This window comes from Aquila chrysaetos, chromosome 7 (assembly GCF_900496995.4).
Source record: "Aquila chrysaetos chrysaetos chromosome 7, bAquChr1.4, whole genome shotgun sequence".
In the NCBI taxonomy this organism is placed as follows: Eukaryota; Metazoa; Chordata; class Aves; order Accipitriformes; family Accipitridae; genus Aquila; species Aquila chrysaetos.
The window spans coordinates 28,431,061-28,446,424 of NC_044010.1; positions in this window are offsets into that span (position 1 = coordinate 28,431,061).

Consider the following 15,364-nt stretch of genomic DNA (forward strand, 5'->3'; position numbering starts at 1 on the left):
GCAACTGAACCAGCGGATCAACCTGCACCAGTATCAGTTGCCCCCGTACAGAAAAAGAAATATAAAAAATCAGCTCGCTTAGCAAAGGATGAAGGTGAACCAGGGCCATCACGGGAACAGGAGGAAGAGGCAGAACCAGAGGTAATAACCCGGTCCCTATCCTTGAGTGAGCTGCGAGATATGCGAAAAGATTTTGGCCGCCGTATAGGTGAGCATATTATCACCTGGCTTCTCCGATGCTGGGACAATGGGGCTAATAGCTTGGAATTAGAAGGTAGGGAAGCCAAGCAGCTGGGATCGCTTGCCAGGGAAGGTGGCATTGACAAGGCAATTGGAAGAGGAACACAAGCCATCAGCCTCTGGAGGCGACTCTTGTCAAGTGTGAAGGAAAGGTACCCCTTTAAGGAAGATGTTATATGTCAATCAAGCAAGTGGACCACCATGGAAAAAGGTATCCAATATCTGAGGGAATTAGCTGTGCTAGAGACAATTCATCATGACCCGGACAACCCACAATTACCCAAAGATCCAGACGAAGTCCAATGCACACGACCCATGTGGCGGAAATTTGTACGGAGCGCACCATCGTCCTATGCCAACTCACTGGCAATAATGACCTGGAAAGACGAAGAGGCACCGACAGTGGATGAAGTGGCTCGCCAACTCCGTCAATACGAAGAAAATCTCTCCTCCTCCCTACAAGCCTGCATTTCGGCTGTGGAGAAGCTGTCCGAGGATTTCCAACAATTCAAAGAGGATATGTCCTATTGCCCACCTGTAAGGACCAATGTCTCAGCTATTAGGAGTGAGCGCTCCTCTGCCCAAGAGAGAGAATATAGAAGGTACACACCGCGAGGTGCCCTGTGGTTTTACCTATGTGATCATGGAGAGGACATGAGGAAATGGGATGGAAAACCTACCTCGGTCCTAAATGCACGGGTACGTGAGCTGCGAGGAAAAACCACCACAAAAGGGGATTCTACTAGGAAAAATGCCGCTCCAGTTTCCAAACAGAGCAGAAGGGCTGATCTTATTTCTGATCCTCTTGAAGGGACTTCTGAGCCAATTTTACGAGAAGTGAATACCGGATACTCTGGCCAGAATTAGAGGGGCCCTGCCTCCAGCCAGGTGGAGGAAAGGGATAACCGGGTCTATTGGACTGTGTGGATTCGATGGCCTGGCACGTTAGACCCACAGGAGTATAAGGCTCTAGTAGACACCGGCGCACAGTGCACTCTAATGCCATCAAGTTATAAAGGGGCAGAACCCATCTGTATTTCTGGTGTGACAGGGGGATCCCAAGAGTTAACTGTATTGGAAGCTGAAGTAAGCCTAACTGGGAATGAATGGCAGAAACACCCCATTGTGACTGGTCCGGAGGCTCCGTGTATCCTTGGCATAGACTATCTCAGGAGAGGGTATTTTAAGGATCCGAAGGGGTATCGATGGGCTTTTGGTATAGCTGCCTTGGAGACGGAGGGCACTGAACAGCTGTCTACCCTGCCTGGTCTCTCTCAAGACCCTTCGATTGTGGGGTTGCTGAGGGTTGAAGAACAACAAGTGCCAATTGCTACCACGACGGTGCACCGGCGGCAATATCGCACCAACCGAGACTCTCTGATTCCCATCCACAAGTTGATTCGCCAACTGGAGAGCCAAGGAGTGATCAGCAAAACTCGCTCACCCTTTAATAGTCCCATATGGCCAGTGCGAAAGTCTAATGGGGAGTGGAGACTAACAGTTGACTATCGTGGCCTGAATGAAGTTACGCCACCGCTGAGTGCTGCCGTTCCAGATATGCTAGAACTTCAATACGAACTAGAGTCAAAGGCAGCCAAGTGGTATGCTACAATTGACATTGCTAATGCGTTTTTCTCAATCCCTCTGGCAGCAGAGTGTCGTCCACAGTTTGCCTTTACTTGGAGGGGTGTCCAGTACACTTGGAATCGATTGCCCCAGGGGTGGAAACACAGCCCCACCATTTGCCATGGACTAATCCAGACTGCACTGGAAAAAGGTGAAGCTCCGGAACACCTGCAATACATTGATGACATCATTGTATGGGGCAACACGGCAGAAGAAGTCTTTGAGAAAGGGAAGAAGATAATCCAAATCCTTCTGAAAGCCGGTTTTGCCATAAAAGAAAGTAAGGTCAAGGGACCTGCACAGGAGATCCAGTTTTTAGGAATAAAATGGCAAGATGGACGTCGTCAGATCCCAATGGATGTGATCAACAAAATAGCAGCTATGTCTCCACCGACTAATAAAAAGGAAACACAGGCTTTCTTAGGTGTTGTGGGTTTTTGGAGAATGCATATTCCAAATTACAGTCTGATTGTAAGCCCTCTCTATCAAGTGACATGGAAGAAGAATGATTTTAAATGGGGGCCTGAGCAACAACAAGCCTTTGAACAAATTAAACAGGAGATTGTTCATGCAGTAGCCCTTGGACCAGTCCGGGCAGGACAAGATGTTAAAAATGTGCTTTATACTGCAGCCGGGGAGAATGGCCCTACCTGGAGCCTCTGGCAGAAAGCACCCGGGGAGACCCGAGGTCGACCCCTGGGGTTTTGGAGTCGAGGATATCGAGGATCCGAGGCTCGCTATACTCCAACTGAAAAAGAGATATTGGCAGCATATGAAGGAGTTCGAGCTGCCTCAGAAGTGGTTGGTACTGAAACACAGCTCCTCTTAGCACCCCGACTGCCAGTGCTGGGCTGGATGTTCAAAGGGAGGGTCTCCTCTACACATCATGCAACTGATGCCACGTGGAGTAAGTGGATTGCACTGATCACACAACGGGCTCGCATAGGAAACCCCAGTCGCCCAGGAATTTTAGAAGTGATCACGGACTGGCCAGAAGGCAAAGATTTTGGAATGTCGCCAGAGGAGGAGGTAACGCGTGCTGAAGAAGCCCCGCTGTATAATAAACTGCCAGAAAATGAGAAGCAATATGCTCTGTTCACTGATGGGTCCTGTCGCATTGTGGGAAAGCATCGGAGGTGGAAGGCTGCTGTATGGAGTCCTACACGACAAGTCGCAGAAACTGCTGAAGGAGAAGGTGAATCGAGTCAGTTTGCAGAGGTGAAAGCCATCCAGCTAGCGTTAGACATTGCTGAAAGAGAAAAGTGGCCAGTGCTCTATCTCTATACTGACTCATGGATGGTGGCAAATGCCCTGTGGGGGTGGTTACAGCAGTGGAAGCAGAGCAACTGGCAGCGCAGAGGTAAACCCATTTGGGCTGCCGCACTGTGGCAAGATATCGCATCCCGGCTAGAGAATCTGGTTGTAAAAGTACGTCACGTAGATGCTCACGTACCCAAGAGTCGGGCCACTGAAGAACATCAAAATAACCAACAGGTGGATCAGGCTGCCAAGATTGAAGTGGCTCAGGTGGACTTGGACTGGCAACATAAGGGTGAGCTATTTATGGCTCGATGGGCCCATGATGCTTCAGGCCATCAGGGAAGAGATGCAACATATAGATGGGCTCGTGACCGAGGGGTGGACTTGAGCATGGACACTATTGCACAGGTTATCCATGAATGTGAAACATGTGCTGCAATTAAGCAAGCCAAACGGTTAAAACCCCTGTGGTATGGAGGACGATGGCTGAAATATAAATTTGGGGAAGCCTGGCAGATTGACTATATCACACTTCCACAAACTCGCCAAGGCAAGCGCTATGTGCTCACAATGGTGGAAGCAACCACCGGATGGCTGGAAACATATTCTGTACCCCATGCCACTGCCCGGAACACTATCCTGGGCCTTGAAAAGCAGGTCTTGTGGCGACATGGCACCCCAGAGAGAATTGAGTCAGACAACGGGACTCATTTCCGAAACAACCTCATAGACACCTGGGCCAAAGAGCATGGCATTGAGTGGGTGTATCACATCCCCTATCATGCACCAGCCTCTGGGAAAATTGAGCGATACAATGGACTGTTAAAGACTACATTGAGAGCAATGGGGGGTGGAACTTTCAAACATTGGGATACACATTTAGCAAAAGCCACCTGGTTAGTCAACACCAGAGGATCTGCCAATCGGGGTGGCCCTGCCCAGTCAGAATTTTTACGTACTGTAGAAGGGGATAAAGTCCCTGTAGTGCACACAAAAAATATGTTAGGGAAGACAGTCTGGGTTACTCCTGCCTCAGGCAAAGGTAAACCCATTCGTGGGATTGCTTTTGCTCAAGGACCTGGGTGCACTTGGTGGGTGATGCGAAAAGATGGGAAAGTCCGATGTGTGCCTCAAGGGGATTTAATTTTAGGTGAGAATAGCCAGAATTAAACTGTATGATACTAGTTGCTATATAACCCTGCTACTGTATGTTATCACTACTATAATTGTTATATGCTATATCCATAGTACTATAGTAAGAATCACTTAGATCAAGCAAGAAAAACTGTGATAAAACTGAGCGAAGCGCAGTAGTGATGGAACCAGAACTGACTCCAGCATGCAACAATCCAACGGTGCACACCATCCTCCTGCTGCGTCCAATGTCAACTGCTCGTCATACTGCACTGAAGCCCAACTCTGCTCTACCGACTGAGAGGACTTTGCACCATCCCTTCTGCCCAGAAAGACTGGTATGACGGATGGAGCCCAGAGTCAGGAACTAAATGAACTCAATGAACATTTAATGAACATAGCCCATAAACTGAAGGAATGATATCTCTGTATATGTATATATCTATCTATATATATCATTGTTCATATGTCTCAAAGTGATAGATAAGGTGTTGATGATTGACCAGGATGTAACTAAAGGTATGGGAACTGAGCATGACGTCAATGGTATAGAATAAGGGGTGGATACTGTCCTAGTTTCAGCTGGGATAGAGTTAACTGTCTTCCTAGTAGCTGGTACGGTGCTATGTTTTGAGTTCAGTATGAGAAGAATGTTGATAACACTGATGTTTTCAGTTGCTGCTAGTAGTGTTTAGACTAATGTCAAGGATTTTTCAGCTTCTCATGCCCAGCCAGCGAGAAAGCTGGAGGGGCACAAGAAGTTGGCACAGGACACAGCCAGGGCACCTGACCCAAACTGGCCAACAGGGTATTCCATACCATGTGACGTCCCATCTAGTATAGGAACTGGGAAGTGGGGGCGGGGAATCGCCGCTCGGGGGACTAGCTGGGTGCCGGTCGGCGGGTGGTGAGCAATTGCACTGCGCATCATTTGTACATTCCAATCCTTTCATTATTGCTGTTGTCATTTTATTAGTGTTATCATTATCATTATCCGTTTCTTCTTTTCTGTTCTATTAAACTGTTCTTATCTCAACCCGTGGGTTTTGCTTCTTTTTCCCGATTTTCTCCCCCATCCCACTGGGTGGGGGGGGGAGTGAGTGAGCGGCTGCGTGGTGCTTAGTTGCTGGCTGGGGTTAAACCACGACAAAGGAGGAAAAAAATTCCCTTTCATATTTATAACCTCTGAAAACTCGGTAATAGGATCTAATTTATAATAAACCCTAAAGATGTGAGTACTCACAAAAAGTTCTGGAGAAGGAATCCTCACATCCTGTAGGAGTAATATTTTACTATGACTTCAGTTTCATGATTTTAATCAAGTACCACGTTAATAATAAATGATACCAATGAAAGAATACCACCTTTGCTCAGAGCAGAAATCATTTGGGTACCAAAAGGAGTTGAGAGATCCGATGCCTTCCACAAATGTTTGATTCTCCTGTATTATGAGGCTTCTCTTTTGAATGTGGTTGCCTGTAAACCTACAGCTAAATTAGAAGGATAAAAAGAAACTTCCCAGGAACCAGGAGAGATGTAGTGGGAATTGAGCAGTGTAACGTCTGCACAGATACAAACACTTCTTTCACCACTGTCATGGTTTAACCCCAGCAACTAAGCACCACGCAGCTGCTCACTCGCCCCCCCCCCCCCCCCCCCCCAGTGGGATGGGGGAGAAAATTGGGAAAAGAAGTAAAACTCATGGGTTGAGATACGAATGGTTTAATAGAACAGAAAAGAAGAAACTAATAATGATAATGATAACACTAATAAAATGACAACAGCAATAATGAAAGGATTGGAATGTACAAATGATGTGCAGTGCAATTGCTCACCACCCGCTGACCGACACCCAGTTAGTCCCTGAGCGGCGATCCCCTGCCCCCACTCCCCCAGTTCCTATACTAGATGTGATGTCACATGGTATGGAATACCCCGTTGGCCAGTTTGGGTCAGGTGCCCTGGCTCTGTCCTGTGCCAACTTCTTGTGCCCCTCCAGCTTTCTCGCTGGCTGGGCATGAGAAGCTGAAAAATCCTTGACTTTAGACTAAACACTACTTAGCGACAACTGAAAACATCAGTGTTATCAACATTCTTCACATACTGAACTCAAAACATAGCACTGTACCAGCTACTAGGAAGACAATTAACTCTATCCCAGCTGAAACCAGGACAGTATCCACCCCTTATTCGATACCATTGACATCATGGTCAGTTCCCATACCTTTAGTTACATCCTGGTCAATCATCATCACCTTTTCTGTCCCTTTGAGACATATGAACAATGATACATATATATATATATATATGTATACACACAGAGAGATATCATTCCTTTAGTTTATGGGTCATGTTCATAAAATGTTCGTTGAGTTCATTTAGTTCCCGACTCTGGGCTCCATCTGTCATACCAGTCTTTCTGGGCAGGAGGGATGGTGCAAAGTCCTCTCAGTTGGTAGAGCAGGATTGGGCTTCAGTGCAGTGTGATGAACAGGTGACATTGGGTGCAGCAGGAGGATGGTGTGTGCACTGTTGGATTGTTGCATGCTGGAGTCAGTTCTGGTTCCATCACTACTGCACTTTGCTCAGTTTTATCACAGTTCTTTCTTGCTTGATCTAAGTGATTCTTACTATAGTACTATGGATATAGCAAATAACAATTATAGTAATGATAACATACAGTAGCAGGGTTATATAGCAACTAATATCATACAGGTTAATTCTGGCTATTCTCACCTAAAACCAAATCCCCTTGAGGCACACATCAGACTTCCCCATCTTTTTGCATCACCCACCAAGTGCACCCAGGTCCTTGAGCAAAAGCAATCCAATGAATGGGTTTACCTTTGCCTGAGGCAGGAGTAACCCAGACTGTCTTCCCTAACATATTTTTTATGTGCACTACAGGGACTTTATCCCCTTCTACAGTACGTAAAAATTCTGACTGGGCGGAGCCACCCCGATTGACAGATCCTCCGGTGTTGACTAACCAGGTGGCTTTTGCTAAATGTGTATCCCAATGTTTGAAAGTTCCACCCCCCATTGCTCTCAATGTAGTCTTTAACAGTCCATTGTATCACTCAATTTTCCCAGAGGCCAGTGCGTGATAGGGGATATGATACACCCACTCAATGCCATGCTCTTTGGCCCAGGTGTCTATGAGGTTGTTTCGGAAATGAGTCCCATTGTCTGACTCAATTCTTTCTGGGGTGCCATGTCGCCACAAGACCTGCTTTTCAAGGCCCAGGATAGTGTTCCAGGTGGTGGCATGGGGTACAGAATATGTTTCCAGCCATCCGGTGGTTGCTTCCACCATTGTAAGCACATAGCGCTTGCCTTGGCGAGTTTGTGGGAGTGTGACATAGTCAATCTGCCAGGCCTCCCACTGTTTATATTTCAGCCATCGCCCTCCATACCACAGGGGCTTTAACCGCTTGGCTTGCTTAATTGCAGCACATGTTTCACATTCATGGATAACCTGTGCGATAGTGTCCATGGTCAAGTCCACCCCTCGGTCACGAGCCCATCTATATGTTGCATCTCTTCCCTGATGGCCCGAGGTATCATGGGCCCACCGAACCATAAATAGCTCACCCTTATGTTGCCAGTCCAGGTCCACCTGAGCCACTTCAATCTTGGCAGCCTGATCCACCTGTTGGTTATTTTGATGTTCTTCAGTGGCCCGACCCTTGGGTACGTGAGCATCTTTATGACTTACTTTTACAACCAGATTCTCTAGCCGGGATGCAATATCTTGCCACAGTGCGGCAGCCCAAATGGGTTTACCTCTGCGCTGCCAGTTGCTCTGCCTCCATTGCTGTAACCACCCCCACAGGGCATTTGCCACCATCCATGAGTCAGTATAGAGATAGAGCACTGGCCACTTTTCTCTTTCAGCAATGTCTAACGCTAGCTGGATGGCTTTCACGTCTGCAAACTGACTCGATTCACCTTCTCCTTCAGCAGTTTCTGCGACTTGTTGTGTAGGACTCCATACAGCAGCCTTCCACCTCTGATGCTTTCACACAATGCGACAGGATCCATCAGTGAACAGAGCATATTGCCTCTCACTTTCTGACAGTTTATTATACAGCAGGGCCTCTTCAGCCCGTGTCACCTCCTCCTCTGGCGACATTCCAAAATCTTTGCCTTCTGGCCAGTCCGTGATCACTTCTAAAATTCCTGGGTGACTGGGGTTTCCTATGTGAGCTCATTGTGTGATCAGTGCAATCCACTTACTCCACGTGGCATCAGTTGCGTGATGTGTAGAGGAGACCCTCCCTTTGAACATCCAGCCCAGCACTGGCAGTCGGGGTGCTAAGAGGAGCTGTGTTTCAGTACCAACCACTTCTGAGGCAGCTCAAACTCCTTCGTATGCTGCCAATATCTCTTTTTCAGTTGGAGTATAGCGAGCCTCGGATCCTCGATATCCTCGACTCCAAAACCCCAGGGGTCAGCCTTGGGTCTCCCTAGGTGCTTTCTGCCAGAGGCTCCAGGTAGGGCCATTCTCCCCAGCTGCAGTGTAGAGCACATTTTTAACATCTTGTCCTGCCCGGACTGGTCCAAGGGCTACTGCATGAACAATCTCCTGTTTAATTTGTTCAAAGGCTTGTTGTTGCTCAGGCCCCCATTTAAAATCATTCTTCTTCCATGTCACTTGATAGAGAGGGCTTACAATCAGACTGTAATTTGGAATATGCATTCTCCAAAAACCCATGACACCTAAGAAAGCCTGTGTTTCCTTTTTATTAGTTGGTGGAGACATAGCTGCTATTTTGTTGATCATGTCCATTGGGATCTGATGACATCCATCTTGCCATTTTATTCCTAAAAACTGGATCTCCTGTGCAGGTCCCTTGACCTTACTTTCTTTTATGGCAAAACCGGCTTTCAGAAGGATTTGGATTATTTTCTTCCCTTTCTCAAAGACTTCTTCTGCCGTGTTGCCCCATACGATGATGTTATCAATGTATTGCAGGTGTTCCGGAGCTTCACCTTTTTCCAGTGCAGTCTGGATTAGTCCATGGCAAATGGTGGGGCTCTGTTTCCACCCCTGGGGCAATCGATTCCAAGTGTACTGGACACCCCTCCAAGTAAAGGCAAATTGTGGATGACACTCTGCTGCCAGAGGGATTGAGAAAAACGCATTAGCAATGTCAATTGTGGCATACCACTTGGCTGCCTTTGACTCTAGTTCGTATTGAAGTTCTAGCATACCTGGAACGGCAGCAATCAGCGGTGGTGTAACTTCATTCAGGCCACGATAGTCAACTGTTAGTCTCCACTCCCCATTAGACTTTCGCACTGGCCATATGGGACTATTAAAGGGTGAGTGAGATTTGCTGATCACTCCTTGGCTCTCCACTTGATGAATCAGCTTGTGGATGGGAATCAGAGAGTCTCGGTTGGTGCAATATTGCCGCCGGTGCACCGTCGTGGTAGCAGTTGGCACTTGTTGTTCTTCAGCCCTCAGCAACCCCACAATCGAAGGGTCTTGAGAGAGACCAGGCAGGGTAGACAGCTGTTCAGTGCCCTCCGTCTCCAATGCAGCTATACCAAAAGCCCATCGATATCCATTTGGGTCCTTAAAATACCCTCTCCTGAGATAGTCTATGCCAAGGATACATGGAGCCTCTGCACCAGTCACAATGGGGTGTTTCTGCCATTCATTCCCAGTTAGGCTTAATTTAGCTTCCAATACAGTTAACTCTTGGGATCCCCCTGTCACATCAGAAATACAAATGGGTTCTGCCCCTTTATAACTTGATGGCATTAGAGTACACTGTGTGCCGGTGTCTACTAGAGCCTTATACTCCTGTGGGTCTAACGTGCCAGGCCATCGAATCCACACAGTCCAATAGACCCAGTTATCCCTTTCCTCCACCTGGCTGGAGGCAGGGCCCCTCTAATTCTGGTCAGAGTATCCAGTACTCACTTCTCATAAAATTGGCTCAGAATTCCCTTCAAGAGGATCAGAAATAAGATCAGCCCTTCTACTCTGGAAACTGAAGCGGCATTTTTCCTGGTAGAATCCCCTTTTGTGATGGTTTTTCCTCGCAACTCACGTACCCGTGCATTTAGGACCGAGGTAGGTTTTCCATCCCATTTCCTCATGTCCTCTCCATGATCACATAGGTAAAACCACAGGGCACCTCATGGTGTGTACCTTCTATATTCTCTCTCTTGGGCAGAGGAGCGCTCACTCCTAAGAGCTGAGACATTGGTCCTTACAGGTGGGGAACAGGACATACCCTCTTTGAATTGCTGGAAATGCTCAGACAGCTTCTCCACAGCCGAAATGCAGCCTTGTAGGGAGGAGGAGAGATTTTCTTCGTATTGACGGAGTTGGCGAGCCACTTCATCCACTGTCAGTGCCTCTTCACCGTTCCAGGTCATTATCGCCAGTGAGTTGGCATAGGACGATGGTGCGCTCCGTACAAACTTCTGCCACATGGGTCGTGTGCATTGGACTTCGTCTGGATCTTTGGGTAATTGTGGGCTGTCCGGGTCATAATGAATCGTCTCTAGCATGGCTAATTCCCTCAGATATTGGACACCTCTTTCCATGGTGGTCCACTTGCTTGATTGACATATAACATCTTCCTTAAAGGGGTACCTTGCCTTCACACTTGACAGGAGTCGCCTCCAGAGGCTGATGGCTTGCGTCCCTTTTCCAATTGCCTTGTCAATGCCACCTTCCCTGGCAAGCGATCCCAGCTGCTTGGCTTCCCTACCTTCTAATTCCAAGCTATTAGCCCCATCGTCCCAGCATCGGAGGAGCCAGGTGATAATATGCTCACCTATACGGCGGCCAAAATCTTTTCGCATATCCTGCAGCTCACTCAAGGACAGGGACCGAGTTATTAACTCTGGTTCTGCCTCTTCCTCCTGTTCCTGTGATGACCCTGGCTCACCTTCATCCTTTGCTAAGCGAACTGATTTTTTTGTATACTACTTTTTCTGTACGGGGGCAACTGATACTGGTGCAGGTTGATCCGCTGGTTCAGCTGCAGTACCGCTTGCCGGGTTTTGGATAACCGCGGTGTCTGTTGCCAAGGTTTGGGTAGCAGCAGTGCTCATCGCCGGGGCTGGAGGGACCTCAGTGCCCGTTGCGGAGGTTTGGGTAGCTGCCGTGCTCGTTGCTGCGGCTGGAGGGGCTGCAGTGTCTGTCGCTGAGGTTTGGGTAGCCACAGTGCTCGTCGCCGGGGCTGGAGGGGCCGCAGCGCCCATTGCTGAGGTTTGAGTGACTGCAGTGCTCATCGTTTTGTTGTTAGGTCCAGAGACCTTCTCTTCCCCTTGAGGGTACTGAGTGGTGTCGAACAGGGCTCGATAGGCATGGGCCAGGCCCCAGCACGTTGCAGTGATTTGTATCTCTCTGGAGGTGCTGGGGTGACAGCATACCTTTTCCAAATATTTTACTAGTTCTTCTGGATTCTGCACTTGTTCAGGGGTGAATTTCCAAAACACTGGAGGTGCCCACTTTTCTAGGTACTTGCCCATACTACCCCACACACCCCGCCACTCATAATTATCCAGCCTCGGGGCAGATCTCTGGGTGATCTTCTTAAATAGTTGTTTAACCTTAAACAAGAGCTGAACCACATTCAGGAGCATGCTAATTCCTAGCAGTAGGGCTAGGACCGTGCTGGTCTCAACATCCCAAGAGTATTCAAATTTTTCAAAATTCTCAAACACCATTGTAACTGGACTGAAGGGGAAAGGAGAGGGGAAGAAAGGTACCCCACCCATAGACTGGCTTTCCAAGGAGGAAAGGTAAATGGTGTAATTATTAATAGTTTCCCACACATGGCTCCCGAAGTATAAAGGTGACAATGCTGAGTGCAAGTACTGGATAAATCCCACAGTCGATGACTTTATCATACCATAAACCAGTGTTACACAATATATCAAAGCAAAAACCTTAATCCACCTCCCACGGATGATAAGCAGCAGAAGAGAGACTATATACAGCAAGCGAGGTGATACATAACAGAACTTTAAAAACCAGAGCAACAACTCTAAGAACACATAAATCAACATAATGATCAGCGACTATTAGACCAATATAATGAATGCTTATAACAAATTTGTTTTAACAAGGTCTGGTCAGGTTTGTCATTATCTCAACCCTTCGTGCCCCATATTGGGCGCCAAAATGGACTGTCGTGGTTTAACCCCAGCCAGCAACTAAGCACCACGCAGCCGCTCACTCACTCCCCCCCCACCCAGTGGGATGGGGGAGAAAATCGGGAAAAGCAGCAAAACCCGTGGGTTGAGATAAGAACGGTTTAATAGAACAGAAAAAAAGAAACTAATAATGATAATGATAACACTAATAAAATGACAACAGCAATAATGAAAGGATTGGAATGTACAAATGATGCGCAGTGCAGTTGCTCACCAGCCGCCGACCGGCACCCAGCTAGTCCCCGAGCGGCGATTCCCCGCCCCCACTTCCCAGTTCCTATACTAGATGGGACGTCCCATGGTATGGAATACCCCGTTGGCCAGTTTGGGTCAGGTGCCCTGGCTCTGTCCTGTGCCAACTTCTTGTGTCCCTCCAGCTTTCTCGCTGGCTGGGCATGAGAAGCTGAAAAATCCTTGACTTTAGTCTAAACACTACTTAGCAACAACTGAAAACATCAGTGTTATCAACATTCTTCTCATACTGAACTCAAAACATAGCACTGTACCAGCTACTAGGAAGACAATTAACTCTATCCCAGCTGAAACCAGGACAACCACTTTCTCCAAAACTTGCCCCCCCAACGAGTCTGGTATTTTGCTCACTTCTGCCTTTCTTACTGCCACAGTCAGCATGGATGCAGGCGGGAGTGTTGAGCTCTCCATAGCTCTATGCACTCATGAAATTGAAAGCATTGAAATCAACTGTATCAGCTCAGAAAAGGGAGTCAAGGTTTTACATTTGGGGAGGGTTTTTTGGTTTGGGTTTTTTTTTTGATAGCTCAGGTAAGGCATTTGGCTCATTAATAATTTGTTTCTAATATGGTTAAATTAGAACCACTATTTGGTTATAATAAAAAAAAGAGAAACTTGAACGTCAGGGTTTTCTTCAGGGAATGAGCTGGAGCATATTCAAGAGAATTTAGTGGCACCTGCGGAAAAACTGCACACAGACATGGAAGCAGCAGCTGGTTTGATTACATTTATTCACCATGGGGTAAAGAAGCCAAAAGAGATAGTGGAAGTATACACACAATGAATGGGTGAGGAGCTTGGTTCTCTTTTGTGCTTGTAGCACAGCAACGAGATCTACTTATTGAGAGATTCTGCACAACACATAGCATTCAAAGCCATCATATATTTCCTGGTTACATTTTGGATCTCATTGTCACAGCTTGTTGAAGCTAAAGGCTTAGCAATATTAGATGTGTAATAGGGATACTGAGCTGTAATAACTAGTACTAATAGATAATTCAATAATTGACTTTAAAAGCTCTGTAGTAACATACAATTTTAAGATTGTATATCAAGGCTACGTGAAACAAATACTTTTGCATCTCTCCAAGGCCTTTATAATTTGATTTTAAACAACTTCATATTAGTAAAAAAATCTGCAAATAAGTCTTAGCATAAAAATTAGATCGCTCCACAGGAATATATTTTAGGCAGGGGGAGGGGAGAAAAGCATTTTTCTGACAATCATTGCAATGCATATAACCTTCACATTCTGAGGGGTTTTGAATTCACTGCAGATATTTTTCTGTATCAAAGAGGATGTGTAGTTTCTTACACAAGCTTAAAGAGAACTTTGCAATGAAGTAGGAGCTGGAGGACGTAAGGGGGAGGGATGATAGGGAGGGAGAGAGTCTGAACTGGAACATTACTAATTCTCCCAGTGGTAGCTCAGTGAAAAAAACGGTGCAGAACAAACCTGCCTTCATCCAGTCAATTTTTGGAAAGAATTATAGCCATTTGGAACTGAGTTTTTACTTGAAAACTCTTTGGAAACAGGATACTGCTCCCAAGCACTTTCAGCCCTTTTGAGACCTGGAATGAGATTCATCTCACTCAGCTTCAGACATCTGCACTGTAGCTGTCTACATCTGAACCCTATGTCCCTTTGTCACTGGAAAGAAATACACATTTGTAATGTGCAATTCATCTAACCTATTATGGATGTCTGCTGTTGGGTGAAATGAATAGCATGTGTGAAGTGCCCATTTTTTCTCTGTTGAATCTAAAAGGCACCTATAAAGAGTGTTTCAGATGGAGATTTGAAAGTCCATGAGAGGAAGCCCCTCCCCAGTGTCAAAATATTTTTTTTAAATTTTTGAAAGACTATGTAACAGTTGCTACAGTTTTATGTATTTAGACTTAAAAAAAATTAATAAGAGGAATAGTGTAATACAGTCTTGGCAGACAACATGCCACTGGAATAATTTATGACAGCAGTGTTTCTCTTCATAGACCAACTTGCATAGTAGTCAACCATTGTACCCTAAAGCAGACTGTAGAGCAGTCTGAGGCCAGGCATGGATTTGTCTGGTGAAAGGTGGAAGCCTTCTCCACATCTAATAAGCCAGACCAATGGAGAGAAACAAGAGCCTGGGGGGCGCCGTTCGTCTTATCCTAAAGTCAGTGGCAAAAGCCACAAGTCTTGTACCTTTCAGGTGCCTACTTTGTCAACTAGCAAAGGTGCCTGGGTTGACTCATTAAAGGTGCTTCAAGAGTTGCTGTAGGCAAGACCAGTGCTCCTGTCTTGAGTGGAGAACTGCTTCTGTGGATGCAGCTGCAAGACGGGACTTGAATGAAAAAAATAACTGAGAACATCAACCTGATGCCGAAAGCAGCTGTAAAAAATCCTGGTAAAAGAGGAACAGTTGTTTTATATCGCTATTTTGGAGCCTAGAAGCCCACAGTACGTTCCTGGCTGTGCTTCTGCTCACTGTGTGACTTAAAACAGGATAATTATGCCTTTTATTTCTTCCAGTTGCTTCAGCTGGGAAAACAGGGGTAAGGATATCTTCTGGTGCCTCTTTGCCACCACTTCATTTGACCTGTGTAAGCATAGGCAAATTCTGAAATTTTGCAGCTCAACTTCATGTTAAGCAAAACTTGGGGATATTTGATTAGGATTGTG